The sequence below is a fragment of the Hyperolius riggenbachi genome, chromosome 2 (assembly GCF_040937935.1).
Source record: "Hyperolius riggenbachi isolate aHypRig1 chromosome 2, aHypRig1.pri, whole genome shotgun sequence".
Lineage (NCBI taxonomy): Eukaryota > Metazoa > Chordata > Amphibia > Anura > Hyperoliidae > Hyperolius > Hyperolius riggenbachi.
In genome coordinates, this window is record NC_090647.1 from 512,116,252 (window position 1) to 512,134,924 (window position 18,673).

Consider the following 18,673-nt stretch of genomic DNA (forward strand, 5'->3'; position numbering starts at 1 on the left):
ATCATTTTTTTGCCAAAATTCATGTCTTTTTTGCTGAATATAATAAAAAGTAAAAATCGCAGGAGCAATCAAATCGCACCAAAAGAAAGCTTTATTAGTGACAAGAAAAGGAGCCAAAATTCATTTAGGTGGTAGGTTGTATGAGCGAGCAATAAACCGTGAAAGCTGCAGTGGTCTGAATGGAAAAAAAGTGGCCGGTCCTTAAGGGGCGAAAAGACTGTGGTCCCGAAGTGGTTAAGCATTAAATACATTTTATTAAAAAACAAGGTCAGGGTTACTTTAACCTTTTGGGAACCACTGCATGTAAATCCTACGCCGCACTTGTGGCTGTCTAAGCCTGATGCACAGTGGCGTAGCATAGGAGCTGTGGGCCCCGATGCAAGTTTTACATTGGGGCCCCCCAAGCACTCTATAAATAACAATTGATACAGCGCACCAAAACCTGCCAATGGCAACTACAGTGTCAGAGGTGCAAGAAGGAGATGGGGAACAGCTTGTTAATGATTACCACTATTCAAAGTATCTATAGAAGTAATTATTATGAGCACAGGACCAATAGAGAGCTAATACTGAAGTTCAAGGAGGGCTCTACGGGGCACCTCTGACCTAAGGGCCCAGATGCGGTTGCAACCTCTGCACCCCTCTTGCTACGCCCCTGCTGATGCGGCGTAGGATTTACGCCACCTGTCATTTTCACTCCTGAAATTTGCAATCGTGCACACCTGAGAGGGTAGATTAAGCTGTCATATGACAGCTGACATCTCCCCTCAGTGATCAGGAGCCATTGCGATTGGCTCCTGATCACATGATCACTACGATAGCCGGCAGATCGTAGTGATCACTATTAGAGCTGTGCGGTAGGGAAGATAAGAAGAGGATCCACTCACCTTCCTGACGTTCCCCTGGCGATCGTCACTCCCCTCGGCTATAGCCGGAATCCCCGATCACTCAGATGTAAATGCCGGGTCCTGGCTTGATGACGTCATCAAGCAGCGACCCGGAACTTAACGGCAGTGCGAGTGGGGAGGCCGCCTGGAGCGGAGGGGTCTAGATCCGCTCATCGCTGGAGCCTGGGAGGTGAGTAAAGGCACCTGGCTACAGGGGGAACACCTGGCTACAAGGGGGACACCATGCCCAACTAGCTAGACTGGGGATCCGGCTGCCTGACCTCCCAAATGCACCCCCCCCCCTCCCGCATGTAAAATGGCCTTAAAGGGGGTTGTAACCCTCTAAAAGAGAGTATTGTAATGTGGGAGTGTAATGTACATGTGTAATGTGAAATTAGCATAAGTGAATTGTGCCTTTAAAAAAGAGTATTTCTGTGAAATTGACATACTGTGTGTACTGCGCCTTTAACAGCAGTATTGTGGAATCAAAACGGTGCATTAGATAGGCCTAAGCTGTCAGATAGTCGCATAGCACGGTTGCTAAGGGAACCGCATAAACAGAGAGGGGAAAGGTTCTGGAAGCTCAGAGCGGTGACAGAGCAGAGGCAGAGGGGACGTGGCCAAGCCTGAGGGAACTGGTTGATACCAGTTCTCCTCACAGATTTTTAGTCAGTCAGGAGGCAGCAGTGAGGGGGGAAGGAGGCCAGTGAGAGCAGCCGCAGCAGTCACCCCATGAGGCAAAGAGGGGGCCCGGCGGCAACATCCAGACCACCAGCAAAGCGGGTGCAGCAGTGACAGAGCCCAGGCAGTGACCAGAGGCTAAGTTAAAAGACAGCAGGCAAGATCTGAGCTAGCGCGGAAAGAGAGAGATCCTGTCAGGCCAGATGAGTATAGGCCTTGCGCCAGCATAAGCCACAAGTGTGTTCAGAAAGGGCCAGCGTTCAGTGGAGGTTTTCTGAAGATAGTTAACCCAAGTTACAGAAGGGCATATTCTGATGAAAGTGGTGTGACTAAAATCTGCCTGTCTGATAAAGCCTTAAAGAGACAGTGACATTGTGATGATAATCAGTGTGTTTATGCAAGATGGTGCTGCCCTGCCAGATAACAGAGACTGTAACTAAGTACCTTAAGTGTGAGTGCCTTCTTGTCATCAGGATAGTGAACAGCCTCTTATTACTCCCTCAGAACTAACACAGTCAGCCACTCGCAGTGATCCTGACTCAAAGACATTTTTCCTGTCAGTCTGCTCAGTTCAATAGTCATCAGTTCATCAGTTGATTTGTTCAGCAGTGTTTACTAAAAGCCTGATTTAAGAAGTGAACCAAAGTGTTATTTTGCGTTGCTGGAGTGCATGGCCTGAGACAGAGAAGGTGAGCAAAAGCCGTGGAGATAAAGAGAACCTGTCAGTGAGAAATAATTAAGTCTGTTAACCTGTCAGCATTAAAGAAGGAGATTGGAGGAGGAGTTTCTGCACCTTGCGTTACTAAGTGAACTACAGTGAAAAGTGGAGTAACATCTGTCAGAGATAATTAAAGAGTCAAAAGAGTGGAGATACAAGTTTTGCAACATATAAAAAGTAGAGCTTATTCAGCATAAAGTTCAAATAGCATAAGAAAAGAGTTCTATTGAAGGAGTGAAATATTGATGGTATAGCTGGGTGCATTGGTCAATTCTGTGCTTTTATTTTGTTTTCTTTTTATTTCTCTAACCCTTTTTTATTAATTGATTCTTTCTTTATTTTGTTTATTATTTTGGGAAGTCCCTATCCAAACAAGTGGTGCCTAAGATACAGTAGTTTGAGTATTGCAGTGTATAGAGTAAAAGTCTGAGAGATGTGAGTAAAGTGAACATTCATTTGGATGCCATATTGCCAACCAATGAACTGTGGAAATTGCTTCAGTACCATAGTAACGAGAGCCATGAGTTCCCAAAGGTTTTGTTGAGCAATATAGCTTGGACTTGGCTATAAGGGACTGAGACTGTATAGGAACTGAATTGCTCAGTAGACCTGTCCCTACCCAAGCCCCTATACCTCAGTGAATGGTACTGTGATAAAAGGTGTTGTACTGTAAATTGGTTGATGATTGTACAAGAAGATCTGTTGTAGCTCAATTTTATTTAAAAGTTTCTGTGTAACTTAACCTTTTTACTCCGCAGCTTTTACCAGTGCACCGGCTGTGAAGAGGAGAAGATTGTATTTTTTGACCTGTGATGTGCAAGGAAAGTGTATTTTTGTGTCGAGAGTTACTGGTTGAGAAAAGTTACCAGTTGACCACTGTTAGGTCACAAAAAAATCCATCTGTGTCAGTGTCTGGTGGATTCCTCTCAGCCGGGGCCGAGTGCTAAGGATAAAACGGGTTACAGGGTTAGGCAGCCGGTTCCCTAAGGGCTACTGCAGTGAAAAAAGTAAGCAGACAGAATCGACAGGTTTTTGACTAGTCTGTCTTCTCATGGGGGATTCTCGGGGTTTTCTTTGTTTTCAAAAGCATTTCCTGAACGGCAGTTGCTAAGCCACCCTCTCTACTCACTTGCACACTGTTTTGGCAACTGCCGTTCATGGAATGCTTTTCGAAAACAAAGAATACCCTGAGAATCCCCTATGAGGAGATGGACTAGTCCAACACCTGTCAGTTCTGTCAGTCTTTAACTGCTTCTTTTTTCGCTGTAGTGGTCCTTTAACAGAATTTGCATGCATCATACAGGATTGCGATTTAATGTTCCATTACACAGCTAATATATTCCAATGGCATTGTATCTGATCTGCGTTTTCTTATATTTCATGCGTTTTTAGGCGGTCTGCATTTTGCAATTTTCTGGGGCTAGCAGTGCTACAATTTTTTTTTATCCTACTCGTGTAATGTAAGCCAATAGAAAAGCAGAAAAATTGTGTTTTTAATGCAAAAAATCAAATGCAATTTTGAAGTTGATAAACATTTTCACGCAAATTAACTTCATTCGTATACAAGAAAAATCCCATACAAAACACACACAAGAAATGACTCAGAATCTAAAAATCACAAAGACAGAACACACACAGAATCACAAATATGAAAAATCACAGAAAAATACATTTGGAAATCATAGGGATAAGTGTGGAGGCTGCCATATACATTAGTTACCCCTTTGAGCAACCTGTTCTGCTCTATAGAGAGGGCACTGGGCAGGGGGGTGAGCAAGTAATTTTGCTTTAGTGAATTTTTGCATCATTTTTGCAACAGATGAGTATCACAGTCCATTCTCATAGACTAGCATTGATTCTGTCTGGTTGCAGACCCACCAACCAGATGTGCCCCCTTTTTCCCCTTCCCTAATAGATAGCCACCGACCAGTACAATTAGCCTTCCCTCCCCTCCCCTCTACAGTGCCGTCTCTTTATATACGCCCCAATCGCACTCTGCAGAGGGAGGGAGAGAAGGGGAGCACTTTCACACATGGGTCGCCTGTAGGCACTTGCCTACAGTGCCTATTAAGGCTCGTACACACGCCTGACTGCAGCCAACGACGGGTCCTTCCGCTGGGTAGGTTTTCAGCAGACAGTCCAGCGTGTGTACAGTTTGTCGGCGGACTGATAAGGCTGTTTCTGAACGATCCGCCCGGCGGATCGTTCAGAGACAGCATTATGAGTCTGCCTGAGTCTGCCTGTCGCTGGAACGCCCGCCCAGCGGGAGGGTCTGAAGGACCCGTCGTTCCATAAACTCAAGCGTGTGTACGAGCCTTTAGTCTGCCCTGCCATTCTGCATTGTCACCTAGTAAGCTATAAATTGAGATTTTCTGTCTTCAGTCTAAAATGCTGAGCTCCACCTACTGGACTGATATAGCAAATATAAAAATATTCATAGGTAGCATGTCATATTTAGCTTGTTAAAAACACTTTTTCAACAGCAAATGAAAGCAAATAATATAAAGCACCACATACTCTCTCTAAATGGTGGATTTTTGGATTTCAGTAATGTGAATAAATGGCTCCAGACAGGATAGTAAACATAATGAGTTTTCACATCTAAGCCATATTTATCCTTGAAAATGCTCAGAAGTACTTTTTCATATTTCTTGCCGTTCGCCTTTGATGTTATGTACACTTCCTTAAATGCCTGTTATTCTTTGTCTTTATGCTACATCAGTGGTTTTGATAAGCATTTCACATCTGTTTTGAGGCTGCTTTCTGAGCTGAGTAAACCAAAGGCGCACAATGCGGCGGGCCGAATGTTTGTCAATCAATGCTGCTTCTTGCAGGAGAATGCCGCGGAGCACCCCACGGTTCCCCCGACAGAGATAAAAATACAGAAAATTGGAACGGCACCAATTGCAACATCTGGTACCTAATATAAAGGCAAAAATAAAATATTCATACAAATTTCCTTAATTGTTCTCCTTTCCAGGTCTGTATGATGAGCCTAAGTTTCAAATTCAAGCACGGTCCTTAATAGCCCCCCACCCCCCAAAAAAGAAAATAACAACGGCAAAACTATGCACTATTACATTCCTGTGCTGCAGTCTATGGCTGGATGTGCACATTGTAGAAACGCTAGTGTTGCGTAAAATGCTGCATTTTTGCAGGTAATCGAAGCCTATGGAAAAAAACGTATATAAAAACGCCTATGCGTCTTCTATGCTCTTTCAAACCTGCGTTTTTGAAAACACTGATTTTGTTGCATATTATGCAGGAACACATTCCTAAGACGCACATAATGAAAGTCAATGGGAATGCAATGGTATGCGTTTTTCATGCGTTTTCCACGCGTTTTTATATGCGTTTTCCCCCAAAATATTATTTTTTTCCTGTATTTTCACTTCCTGCCGTCTTCCAAGTGATTTGCATAAATGGAAATATAAAAATGCATGGAAAATGCATATGAGTTTTGTATATGTGAACCGCAAATGCATTAAAACGCATTCAAAAACGCATCGCAAATGCACCAAAAACTCTGTAAAAACGCACACAACATTGACATAAAACATGACATAAAAGGCATCCTTTCACGCTATGTCATATGTGAACCCAGCTTATAAGTTTTCTTTTTATGGATGAATGAATTATTTTCTCTGATAATGCTTCTTGTTGTCTGCTTTATGTTAGGCGTAATGTATTCTGATGCTTATTCTACTGTGAGGCAAGGTAAGGATGTTCCCGATGCTTTCTCAGACCACAAAAATCACAAATACCATTACTGATGCTTTTCCTAAGTTTAGCTGGCATTGTTAGGAATGAGACAGCATCCGGTAACCACTTACATTACAATATTTCCTTTTCTGTGTGTGTGTGTACATTTAAAGAGACTCTGAAGCAAGAATAAATCTCGCTTCAGAGCTTATATATAGCAGTGGCATGTGTGCCCCTGCTAAAACGCCACTATCCCGCAGCTGAACGGGGGCCCCTTACCCCCCAAATCCACCTTTGCAAAATCTATGACCAACTTGGTCGTAGATTTTGCTGCTGCTGGAGGCAGAGCTAACGGCTGCAGCTCTGCCTCACAGCACGTCTGTCAGCGGCGCATCGCTGCCTCTCCCCCACCCCTCTCAGTGAAGGAAGACTAGAGGTGAAGACACACGCTGACAGACGCGCTGAGAGGCAGGGCTGCGGCCATTAGCCCTGCCTCACCAGGTAGAGAATTTAGTGTTGGGCGAACACCTTGATGTTCGGGTTCGGGCCGAACAGGCCGAACATGGCCGCGATGTTCGGGTGTTCGAGCCGAACTCCGAACATAATGGAAGTCAATGGGGACCCGAACTTTTGTGCTTTGTAAAGCCTCCTTACATGCTACATACCCCAAATTTACAGGGTATGTGCACCTTGGGAGTGGGTACAAGAGGAAAAAAAATTTAGCAAAAAGAGCTTATAGTTTTTGAGAAAATCGATTTTAAAGTTTCAAAGGGAAAACTGTCTTTTAAATGCGGGAAATGTCTGTTTTCTTTGCACAGGTAACATGCTTTTTGTCGGCATGCAGTCATAAATGTAATACATATAAGAGGTTCCAGGAAAAGGGACCGGTAACGCTAACCCAGCAGCAGCACACGTGATGGAACAGGAGGAGGGTGGCGCAGGAGGAGAAGGCCACGCTTTGAGACACAACAACCCAGGCCTTGCATGAGGACAAGAAGCGTGCGGATAGCAATTTGCGTTTTGTCGTCATGCAGTCATAAATTTAATACAGATGAGAGGTTCAATAAACAGGGACCGGAAACGCTAACCCATCACAGATGTTCATTGTTCATGTTACTTGGTTGGGGTCCGGGAGTGTTGCGTAGTCGTTTCCAATCCAGGATTGATTCATTTTAATTTGAGTCAGACGGTCTGCATTTTCTGCGGAGAGGCGGATACGCCAATCTGTGACGATGCCTCCGGCAGCACTAAAACAGCGTTCCGACATAACGCTGGCTGCCGGGCAAGCCAGCACCTCTATTGCGTACATTGCTAGTTTGTGCCAGGTGTCTAGCTTCGATACCCAATAGTTGAAGGGTGCAGATGGATTGTTCAACACAGCTATGCCATCTGACATGTAGTCCTTGACCATCTTCTCCAGGCGATCGGTGTTGGAGGTGGATCTGCACGCTTGCTGTTCTGTGTGCTGCTGCATGGGTGTCAGAAAATTTTCCCACTCCAAGGACACTGCCGATACCATTCCCTTTTGGGCACTAGCTGCGGCTTGTGTTGTTTGCTGCCCTCCTGGTCGTCCTGGGTTTGCGGAAGTCAGTCTGTCGGCGTACAACTGGCTAGAGGAGGGGGAGGATGTCAATCTCCTCTTTAAAGTCTCCACAAGGGCCTGCTGGTATTCTTCCATTTTGACCTGTCGGACTCTTTCTTCAAGCAGTTTTGGAACATTGTGTTTGTACCGTGGATCCAGAAGGGTATAAACCCAGTAATTGGTGTTGTCCAGAATGCGCACAATGCCTGGGTCGCGTTCAATGCAGTCCTAGGCCGAAGAGGTCATAGCCTAGGGTCACAAAAACCTGTTTATTTGGGCTATTTCAATGGTAATGATGGTGACGTACATAAATCTCAGCCATGGCCGTTAGCAACGTCTGAATTTCACGAAATGTCTCATGCAGGTAGAAGACATATTGTTAGACTTGGATTCCAAAGATGGGGTCCCTACATCTCTGCAAACCAGAGTTACAGGGGTCCAAAATTGGTAAAATCCCCCATAGACTTTCATTGCCTCCCTATTTCACTTTCCAAAATCTCACATCTTTTCAAAGGGCAATGGCTCAGCAGTACCAAATTTTCTAGCATTGTAGGGACCCTTAGGGGGAACATGACTGGTGAGTTTCGGGCCCCTAGGCCAAAGAGGTCATAGCCTAGGGTCACAAAAACCTGTTTATTTGGGCTATTTCAATGGTAGTGATGGGGACGTACATAAATCTCAGCTATGGCCGTTAGCAAAGTCTGAATTTCACGAAATGTCTCATGCAGGTAGAAGACATATTGTTAGACTTGAATTCCAAAGATGGGGTCCCTACATCTCTGCAAACCAGAGTTACAGGGGTCCAAAATTGGTAAAATCCCCCATAGACTTTCATTGCCTCCCTATTTCACTTTCCAAAATCTCACATCTTTTCAAAGGGCAATGGCTCAGCAGTACCAAATTTTCTAGCATTGTAGGGACCCTTAGGGGGAAGTCTATGGGGGATTTTACCAATTTTGGACCCCTGTAACTCTGGTTTGCAGAGATGTAGGGACCCCATCTTTGGAATCCAAGTCTAACAATATGTCTTCTACCTGCATGAGACATTTCGTGAAATTCAGACGTTGCTAACGGCCATAGCTGAGATTTATGTACGTCACCATCACTACCATTGAAATAGCCCAAATAAACAGGTTTTTGTGACCCTAGGCTATGACCTCTTTGGCCTAGGGGCCCGAAACTCACCAGTCATGTTCCCCCTAAGGGTCCCTACAATGCTAGAAAATTTGGTACTGCTGAGCCATTGCCCTTTGAAAAGATGTGAGATTTTGGAAAGTGAAATAGGGAGGCAATGAAAGTCTATGGGGGATTTTACCAATTTTGGACCCCTGTAACTCTGGTTTACAGAGATGTAGGGACCCCATCTTTGGAATCCAAGTCTAACAATATGTCTTCTACCTGCATGAGACATTTCGTGAAATTCAGACGTTGCTAACGGCCATGGTTGAGATTTATGTACGTCACCATCACTACCATTGAAATAGCCCAAATAAACAGGTTTTTGTGACCCTAGGCTATGACCTCTTTGGCCTAGGGGCCCGAAACTCACCAGTCATGTTCCCCCTAAGGGTCCCTACAATGCTAGAAAATGTGGTACTGCTGAGCCATTGCCCTTTGAAAAGATGTGAGATTTTGGAAAGTGAAATAGGGAGGCAATGAAAGTCTATGGGGGATTTTACCAATTTTGGACCCCTGTAACTCTGGTTTGCAGAGATGTAGGGACCCCATCTTTGGAATCCAAGTCTAACAATATGTCTTCTACCTGCATGAGACATTTCGTGAAATTCAGACGTTGCTAACGGCCATGGCTGAGATTTATGTACGTCACCATCACTACCATTGAAATAACCCAAATAAACAGGTTTTTGTGACCCTAGGCTATGACCTCTTTGGCCTAGGGGCCCGAAACTCACCAGTCATGTTCCCCCTTAAGGGTCCCTACAATGCTAGAAAATTTGCCACTGCTGATCAATTGCCCTTTGAAAAGATGTGAGATTTTGGAACTGTAAATATGAGGCCCAATGAAAGCCTATGGGGGATTTTACCAATTTTGGACCCCTGTAACTCTGGTTTGCAGAGATGTAGGGACCCCATCTTTGGAATCCAAGTCTAACAATATGTCTTCTACCTGCATGAGACATTTCATGAAATTCAGACGTTGCTAACGGCCATGGCTGAGATTTATGTACGTCACCATTACTACCATTGAAATAGCCCAAATAAACAGGTTTTTGTGACCCTAGGCTATGACCTCTTCGGCCTAGGACTGCATTGAACGCGACCCACGCATTGTGCGCATTCTGGACAACACCAATTACTGGGTTTATACCCTTCTGGATCCACGGTACAAACACAATGTTCCAAAACTGCTTGAAGAAAGAGTCCGACAGGTCAAAATGGAAGAATACCAGCAGGCCCTTGTGGAGACTTTAAAGAGGAGATTGACATCCTCCCCTCCTCTAGCCAGTTGTTCGCCGACAGACTGACTTCCGCAAACCCAGGACGACCAGGAGGGCAGCAAACAACACAAGCCGCAGCTAGTGCCCAAAAGGGAATGGTATCGGCAGTGTCCTTGGAGTGGGAAAATTTTCTGACACCCATGCAGCAGCACACAGAACAGCAAGCGTGCAGATCCACCTCCAACACCGATTGCCTGGAGAAGATGGTCAAGGACTACATGTCAGATGGCATAGCTGTGTTGAACAATCCATCTGCACCCTTCAACTATTGGGTATCGAAGCTAGACACCTGGCACAAACTGGCAATGTACGCAATAGAGGTGCTGGCTTGCCCGGCAGCCAGCGTTATGTCGGAACGCTGTTTCAGTGCTGCCGGAGGCATTGTCACAGATCGGCGTATCCGCCTCTCCACAGAAAATGCAGACCGTCTGACTCAAATTAAAATGAATCAATCCTGGATTGGAAACGACTACGCAACACTCCCGGACCCCAACCAAGTAACATGAACAATGAACATCTGTGATGGGTTAGCGTTTCCAGTCCCTGTTTATTGAACCTCTCATCTGTATTACATTTATGACTGCATGGCGACAAAACGCAAATTGCTATCCGCACGCTTCTTGTCCTCATGCAAGGCCTGGGTTGTTGTGTCTCAAAGCGTGGCCTTCTCCTCCTGCGCCACCCTCCTCCTGTTCCATCACGTGTGCTGCTGCTGGGTTAGCGTTACCGGTCCCTTTTCCTGGAACCTCTTATATGTATTACATTTATGACTGCATGCCGACAAAAAGCATGTTACCTGTGCAAAGAAAACAGACATTTCCCGCATTTAAAAGACAGTTTTCCCTTTGAAACTTTAAAATCGATTTTCTCAAAAACTATAAGCTCTTTTTGCTAATTTTTTTTTCATCTTGTACCCACTCCCAAGGTGCATATACCCTGTAAATTTGGGGTATGTAGCATATAAGGAGTAGTGTTGGGCGAACATCTAGATGTTCGGGTTCGGGCCGAACAGGCCGAACATGGCCGCGATGTTCGGGTGTTCGACCCGAACTCCGAACATAATGGAAGTCAATGGGGACCCGAACTTTTGTGGTTTGTAAAGCCTCCTTACATGCTACATACCCCAAATTTACAGGGTATGTGCACCTTGGGAGTGGGTACAAGAGGAAAAAAAAATTAGCAAAAAGAGCTTATAGTTTTTGAGAAAATCGATTTTAAAGTTTCAAAGGGAAAACTGTCTTTTAAATGCGGGAAATGTCTGTTTTCTTTGCACAGGTAACATGTTTTTTGTCGGCATGCAGTCATAAATGTAATACATATAAGAGGTTCCAGGAAAAGGGACCGGTAACGCTAACCCAGCAGCAGCACACGTGATGGAACAGGAGGAGGGTGGCGCAGGAGGAGAAGAAGGCCACGCTTTGTGAGACACAACAACCCCGGCCTTGCATGAGGGCAAGAAGCGTGCGGATAGCAGGCTTTGTACCGCCATGCAGTCATAAATGTAATAAAGATAAGTGGTTCAATAAACAGGGACCACGCGGCAACGCTAACCCAGCAGCAGCAGACGTGATGGAACAGGAGCAGGCGCAGGAGGAGAAGGCCACGCTTTGTGAGACACAACAACCCAGGCCTTGCATGAGGGCAAGAAGCGTGCGGATAGCATGCTTTGTACCGCCATGCAGTCATAAATGTAATAAAGATAAGTGGTTCAATAAACAGGGACCACGCGGCAACGCTAACCCAGCAGCAGCAGACGTGATGGAACAGGAGCAGGCGCAGGAGGAGAAGGCCACGCTTTGTGAGACACAACAACCCAGGCCTTGCATGTGGACAAAAAGCGTGCGGATATAGCAGCAATGCTTTTTGCCGCCATGCAGTCATAAATGTAATACAGATGAGAGGTTCAATAAACAGGGCCCGGAAACGCAACACCATCCCAGATGTTCATTGGTCATGTTACTTGGTTGGGGTCCTGGAGTGTTGCGTGGTCATTTCCAATCCAGGATTGATTCATTTTAATTTGAGTCAGACGGTCTGCATTTTCTGTAGAGAGGCGGATACGCCGATCTGTGACGATGCCTCCGGCAGCACTGAAACAGCGTTCCGACATAACGCTGGCTGCCGGGCAAGCCAGCACCTCTATTGCGTACATTGCCAGTTCGTGCCAGGTGTCTAGCTTCGATACCCAATAGTTGAAGGGTGCAGATGGATGGTTCGACACAGCTACGCCATCTGACATGTAGTCCTTGACCATCTTCTCCAGGCGATCGGTGTTGGAGGTGGATCTGCACGCTTGCTGTTCAGTGGGCTGCGGCTGCATGGGTGTCAGAAAATTTTCCCACTCCAAGGACACTGCCGATACCATTCCCTTTTGGGTACTAGCTGCGGCTTGCGTTGTTTGCTGCCCTCCTGGTCGTCCTGGGTTTGCGGAAGTCAGTCTGTCTGCGTACAACTGGCTAGAGGAGGGGGAGGATGTCAATCTCCTCTCTAAAGTCTCCACAAGGGCCTGCTGGTATTCTTCCATTTTGACCTGTCTGACTCTTTCTTCAAGCAGTTTTGGAACATTGTGTTTGTACCGTGGATCCAGAAGGGTATAAACCCAGTAATTGGTGTTGTCCAGAATGCGCACAATGCGTGGGTCACGTTCAATGCAGTCTAGCATGAATTGAGCCATGTGTGCCAGAGTCCTACCAGAATCCTCATCATCCTCTTGTGAGCGTTGTGATAGTTGTTGTGATGCATCATAGTCGTCACCTTCCTCCTGGTCTGCTTCTGCTGACCATTCGCGTTGAATTGTGGAAGTCCAACGTGCACCGCTCTGGCCCTCGTCAGTGGTGGCATGAAATTCCTGCTCCAACTCCAGCTGTTCCTCCTCCTCTTCTTCGTCATAGCTGCTGGGGCCAGCGTTCCCTGAGGCGGATGGCCTGATGTTGGTACCATCACGCTGATCGTTTTCTCCTTCAGATTCCCCCAGTTGCATCATGACAGCTGTTTCCTTGATTTTTAACATCGACCTCTTCAGTAAACACAGCAGTGGTATGGTAATGCTGACTGAAGAGTTGTCACTGCTCACAAGCAACGTGGATTGCTCAAAATTTTGGAGGACTTGGCAGAGGTCCAACATGTTGGCCCAATCGGATCCACAGAAGCTTGGCAGCTGGCCGGATGCGCCTCGGTACTGCGCCGTCATGTACTGGACCACTGCACTCTTCTGCTCGCAAAAGCGGGCTAGCATGTGCAGCGTAGAATTCCAGCGCGTAGGGACATCACACAGCAAGCGATGGTGGGGGAGATTGAAGCGCTCCTGCATCTTGGCGAGTGCCCCCGAAGCAGTACTGGAATTTCTACAATGTTTGGACACTCGACGCACCTTCAACAGCAGATCGGGCACGCCTGGGTATGTCCTCAGGAACCGCTGAACTACTAGGTTCATCACGTGCGCCAGGCAAGGGATGTGTGTCAGCTTAGCCAACCTTAAAGCGCGAATGAGATTACTCCCATTATCACACACAACCATGCCCGGTTTCAGGTCCAGCGGTGCCAGCCACAAATCCGTCTGTTCCTTTATTCCCCTCCAAATTTCCTCCCCTGTGTGCTGCTTATCCCCAAGGCAGATTAGCTTCAGCAACGCTTGCTGACGCATGCCAACAGCTGTGCTGCACTGCTTCCACGATCCTACTGCTGCTGGGTTAGCGTTTCCGGATGAGGTACAGCTTTGAGATGCGTTGGAGGAGAAGGAGTCAGAGAGGTAGGTGCTGCTGTTATCCAGTGGGAGGGACGGCGGTGCAGCTGTTTGTGGCGTGGGCAACACCCGTGCCGTAGCAGGTGAGGAATCGCTGCCAGGCTCCACAAGGTTCACCCAGTGCGCGGTAAGGGAGATGTATCGACCCTGGCCGAACGCACTCGTCCAGGTGTCAGTGGTGAGGTGAACCTTGCAGGCAACGGCATTCTTCAAGCTTCGGGTTATTTTGCTGACCACGTGCTCATGCAACTCAGGCACTGCAGAGCGCGCAAAGTGGTAGCGGCTGGGAACCACGTAACGTGGGATGGCCACTGACATCATGCCCTTGAAGCTGTTTGTCTCCACCAATCGATATGGCAGCATTTCGCAGGCCAGAAGCTTGGCTATGCTGGCTGTTACTGCCACGGCCCGGGGGTCATTTGCTGGCAATTTCCTCTTGCGCTCAAACATCTCCGACACAGACAACTGAACCGTAGCGCTGCACACGGAAGGGCTGTTGGTTGTTGTGTTTGATGAACACTGGGAGACCTCAAGAGCACTACTCCGGAAAGTGACAGTGTCAGCGTCGTCTGATGTTTGTGAATGTTGTGAACCACGCAATGGCTGGGCTACTGCTGCTGCTGAGGCGGGTCTGGTGGTGAGTCTGGTGAACCCAAGGGAGGCAGTGTTGTTTCTGGTACCCTGTCCTGACGCGTTTGCCCAAAGAGTGGGATGTTTGGATAGCATGTGACGGCTCATGCTGGTGGTGGAGAGGTTGTTAATATTTTTCCCCCTGCTCAGGCGGGTCTTGCACACCTTGCAAATCGCCATGGTAACATCCTCAGTGCAGTCTTCAAAGAAAGCCCAGACTTTGGAGCACCTGCCTCCTTGCTGGCGATTTCTGTTTGCTCCTCTTTTGCCTCTCACTTGAACTTCCACGCTTGTGGTGCCTGAAATTGCGCGCCGCCTACCTTGTGGCACAAGGCGAACTCGTGCAGCAGTGTGTTCTTCAACAGACTCATCTGTGCTGCTGCTACGACGGCGATGTTCTCGTTCACAAACAAAATCTGGGTCTCTGTCCACATTGTCCATACCCTCCTCTTCCATCTCCTCAAACTCGTCATATGTCATTGTGGGCCACCGCCGTGGAGTAGAGCTCCCCACAACAACCTCTGCGCAGCACACTCCAACGTCGTCTTCCAGATCTTGTCGGCCGACCTCCTGCAATTGCAACCCCTCCTGCCCAAATTGCTCTGGGATTTGGGTTTCCGAGTCCTCTTCGGACTCGCCTTGTATTTCAGTGCGCGGTGCATTTCCCACAGTTAACGGTTGTGAATCCAGGCACAACATTTCTGGCTGTTCCTCCATTGACCTTTGAAAGGTGGAAGTTTGTTGGGCTGGGAATAGCTCCTGCGAATACCCCATTGTGTCCTGAGGTAATTCATCGGACTGGTTATCTGGCAGTTGTGTGCGTGGTGTCGCTGCCGGTTGTGTCAGCTTTGTGCCCACTGGCTCCTTGTAACTGGCTGAGGACTCGGACCTCGTGCGTGATGTGCTGGTGCTGCTTAACCCACTGCTGGACGCTTGAGAGGTCATCCAAGTAATTATCTGGTCCTGTTCTTTTGGATTTGTGAGGGTTGTTGTCCTGGACAACATGGGCGGTATTGAGTGGGTTTTCTTGGGTGCTCCCCTGTGGCCTGTACGTGAACCGTCAGGGGAAACACCTCTTCCCTTGCCCCTCCCTCTTTCACCGGATTTCTTCCTCATTTCACTTATCCTTACAGTACACGCTGACTGGCAGCAGTACAGTGGCAGTACAGAAATGCTATACAGTACCACTATTCCCAGCAGCGACACAGAGCACAATGCTATACAGTGACGGGTGAGCGGTGTACCACTATTCCCAGCAGCGACACAGAGCACAATGCTATACAGTGACGGGTGAGCGGTGTACCACTATTCCCAGCAGCGACACAGAGCACAATGCTATACAGTGGCGAACGAGCGGTGTACCACTATTCCCAGCAGACACAGAACAGTACACAGAATGCTATATAGTGTGGCTGAACGAGCGGTGTACCACTATTCCCAGCAGACACAGAACAGTACACAGAATGCTATATAGTGTGGCTGAACGAGCGGTGTACTACTGTTCCCAGCAGACACAGAACAGTACACAGAATGCTATATAGTGTGGCTGAACGAGCGGTGTACTACTGTTCCCAGCAGACACAGAACAGTACACAGAATGCTATATAGTGTGGCTGAACGAGCGGTGTACTACTGTTCCCAGCAGACACAGAACAGTACACAGAATGCTATATAGTGTGGCTGAACGAGCGGTGTACCACTGTTCCCAGCAGACACAGAACAGTACACAGAATGCTATATAGTGTGGCTGAACGAGCGGTGTACCACTGTTCCCAGCAGACACAGAACAGTACACAGAATGCTATATAGTGTGGCTGAACGAGCGGTGTACCACTGTTCCCAGCAGACACAGAACAGTACACAGAATGCTATATAGTGTGGCTGAACGAGCGGTGTACCACTATTCCCAGCAGACACAGAACAGTACACAGAATGCTATATAGTGTGGCTGAACGAGCGGTGTACTACTGTTCCCAGCAGACACAGAACAGTACACAGAATGCTATATAGTGTGGCTGAACGAGCGGTGTACTACTGTTCCCAGCAGACACAGAACAGTACACAGAATGCTATATAGTGTGGCTGAACGAGCGGTGTACCACTATTCCCAGCAGACACAGAACAGTACACAGAATGCTATATAGTGTGGCTGAACGAGCGGTGTACTACTGTTCCCAGCAGACACAGAACAGTACACAGAATGCTATATAGTGTGGCTGAACGAGCGGTGTACTACTGTTCCCAGCAGACACAGAACAGTACACAGAATGCTATATAGTGTGGCTGAACGAGCGGTGTACTACTGTTCCCAGCAGACACAGAACAGTACACAGAATGCTATATAGTGTGGCTGAACGAGCGGTGTACTACTGTTCCCAGCAGACACAGAACAGTACACAGAATGCTATATAGTGTGGCTGAACGAGCGGTGTACCACTATTCCCAGCAGACACAGAACAGTACACAGAATGCTATATAGTGTGGCTGAACGAGCGGTGTACTACTGTTCCCAGCAGACACAGAACAGTACACAGAATGCTATATAGTGTGGCTGAACGAGCGGTGTACTACTGTTCCCAGCAGACACAGAACAGTACACAGAATGCTATATAGTGTGGCTGAACGAGCGGTGTACTACTGTTCCCAGCAGACACAGAACAGTACCCAGAATGCTATATAGTGTGGCTGAACGAGCGGTGTACCACTGTTCCCAGCAGACACAGAACAGTACACAGAATGCTATATAGTGTGGCTGAACGAGCGGTGTACCACTGTTCCCAGCAGACACAGAACAGTACACAGAATGCTATATAGTGTGGCTGAACGAGCGGTGTACTACTGTTCCCAGCAGTGACACACAATGACTGGGGGGGACCCTGGCTAGCGTGGCTGGAGCGCGAACTACCCTGCCTGCCTACCCAAAGCTAAACCCACAGACAAATGGCGGAGATATGACGTGGTTCGGGTATTTATTTACCCGAACCACGTGACAGTTCGGCCAATCAGAGCGCGTTCGGGTCCGAACCACGTGACCCGTTCGGCCAATCACAGCGCTAGCCGAACGTTCGGGGAACGTTCGGCCATGCGCTCTTAGTTCGGCCATATGGCCGAACGGTTTGGCCGAGCACCGTCAGGTGTTCGGCCGAACTCGAACATCACCCGAACAGGGTGATGTTCTGCAGAACCCGAACAGTGGCGAACACTGTTCGCCCAACACTAATAAGGAGGCTTTACAAAGCACGAAAGTTTGGGACCCTATTGACTTCCATTATGTTCGGAGTTCGGCTCGAACACCCGAACATCGCGGCCATGTTCGGCCCGAACCCGAACATCTAGATGTTCGCCCAACACTACACGTGACCCGTTCGGCCAATCACAGCGCTAGCCAAACGTTCGGGTAACGTTCGGCCATGCGCTCTTAGTTCGGCCATATGGCCGAACAGTTTGGCCGAACACCATCAGGTGTTCGGCCGAACCCGAACATCACCCGAACAGGGTGATGTTCTGCAGAACCCGAACAGTGGCGAACACTGTTTGCCCAACAACACTAGTAGAGATCCCCGGGGACCACGGAGGGGATTTGAGAGGTAAGGGACCCCCATTCAGCCGCGGGATAGCAGCGTTTTAGCAAGGGCACACATGCCCCTGCTGAATATAAGAGCTAAAGCGAGTTTTATTCTCGCTTCAGACTCTCTTTAAAGCAAGCCTTTACTAACAAAGCACACTTCAAAGAAAAATGACATAATCCGCATCTTGATGTCATGCAACAGACTGTTGCTTCTTTTCCCTTGAAGATATTGTGATGTCGGCACTAAACAGAATAAAAACATATAGAAATGCACCCTGGATGTATTTAGTGAGTATAGCCTGTCTAATTCCCCCTTATCTGTGACTTGTTGTAATTTGATCCCTTAGCTGCCATGGCAGAGAGCTCATTTATAAGCACAGGATGTTAACAATATGTCTGCTTCCATGAAAGCAGAAAGTAGACAAACTGCAGATTTATTGTAGTATTTGTATCAGCTGTAAAAAAAAAGAAATGTTATTATTTAAAGGGTATTATGCTGTTACTTACCTTTTAGAGCTGAGATGAAGTTCTGAGTTCAGGTCCGCTTTAAGGTGGTAAACTACATTTTTGCTGTAAAATATGAATCACAGAAAAAAGAAGAGTAAAAGACTGATAGAATGTCACTGGAAGGCTAAAGCCCTGTACATGCTAGATGAAACTCGGCCAAGGCGGATGATGAGGACTGCCTCTGCCAAGAAACCTGC

At 47.3% G+C, this 18,673-nt stretch overlaps 1 long non-coding RNA gene across 2 annotated transcripts in view; it reads right to left on the reverse strand.

Moving 5' to 3' along the window:
* Window positions 1–18,673, reverse strand: part of LOC137545007 (uncharacterized) — a 171,943-nt gene that overhangs the window by 110,694 nt on the left and 42,576 nt on the right. For both annotated transcript variants that reach the window (XR_011025966.1, XR_011025965.1), the window contains exon 2: window positions 18,477–18,539. This is a non-coding gene — a long non-coding RNA (uncharacterized lncRNA). The remainder of the gene's footprint in view (window positions 1–18,476; window positions 18,540–18,673) is intronic.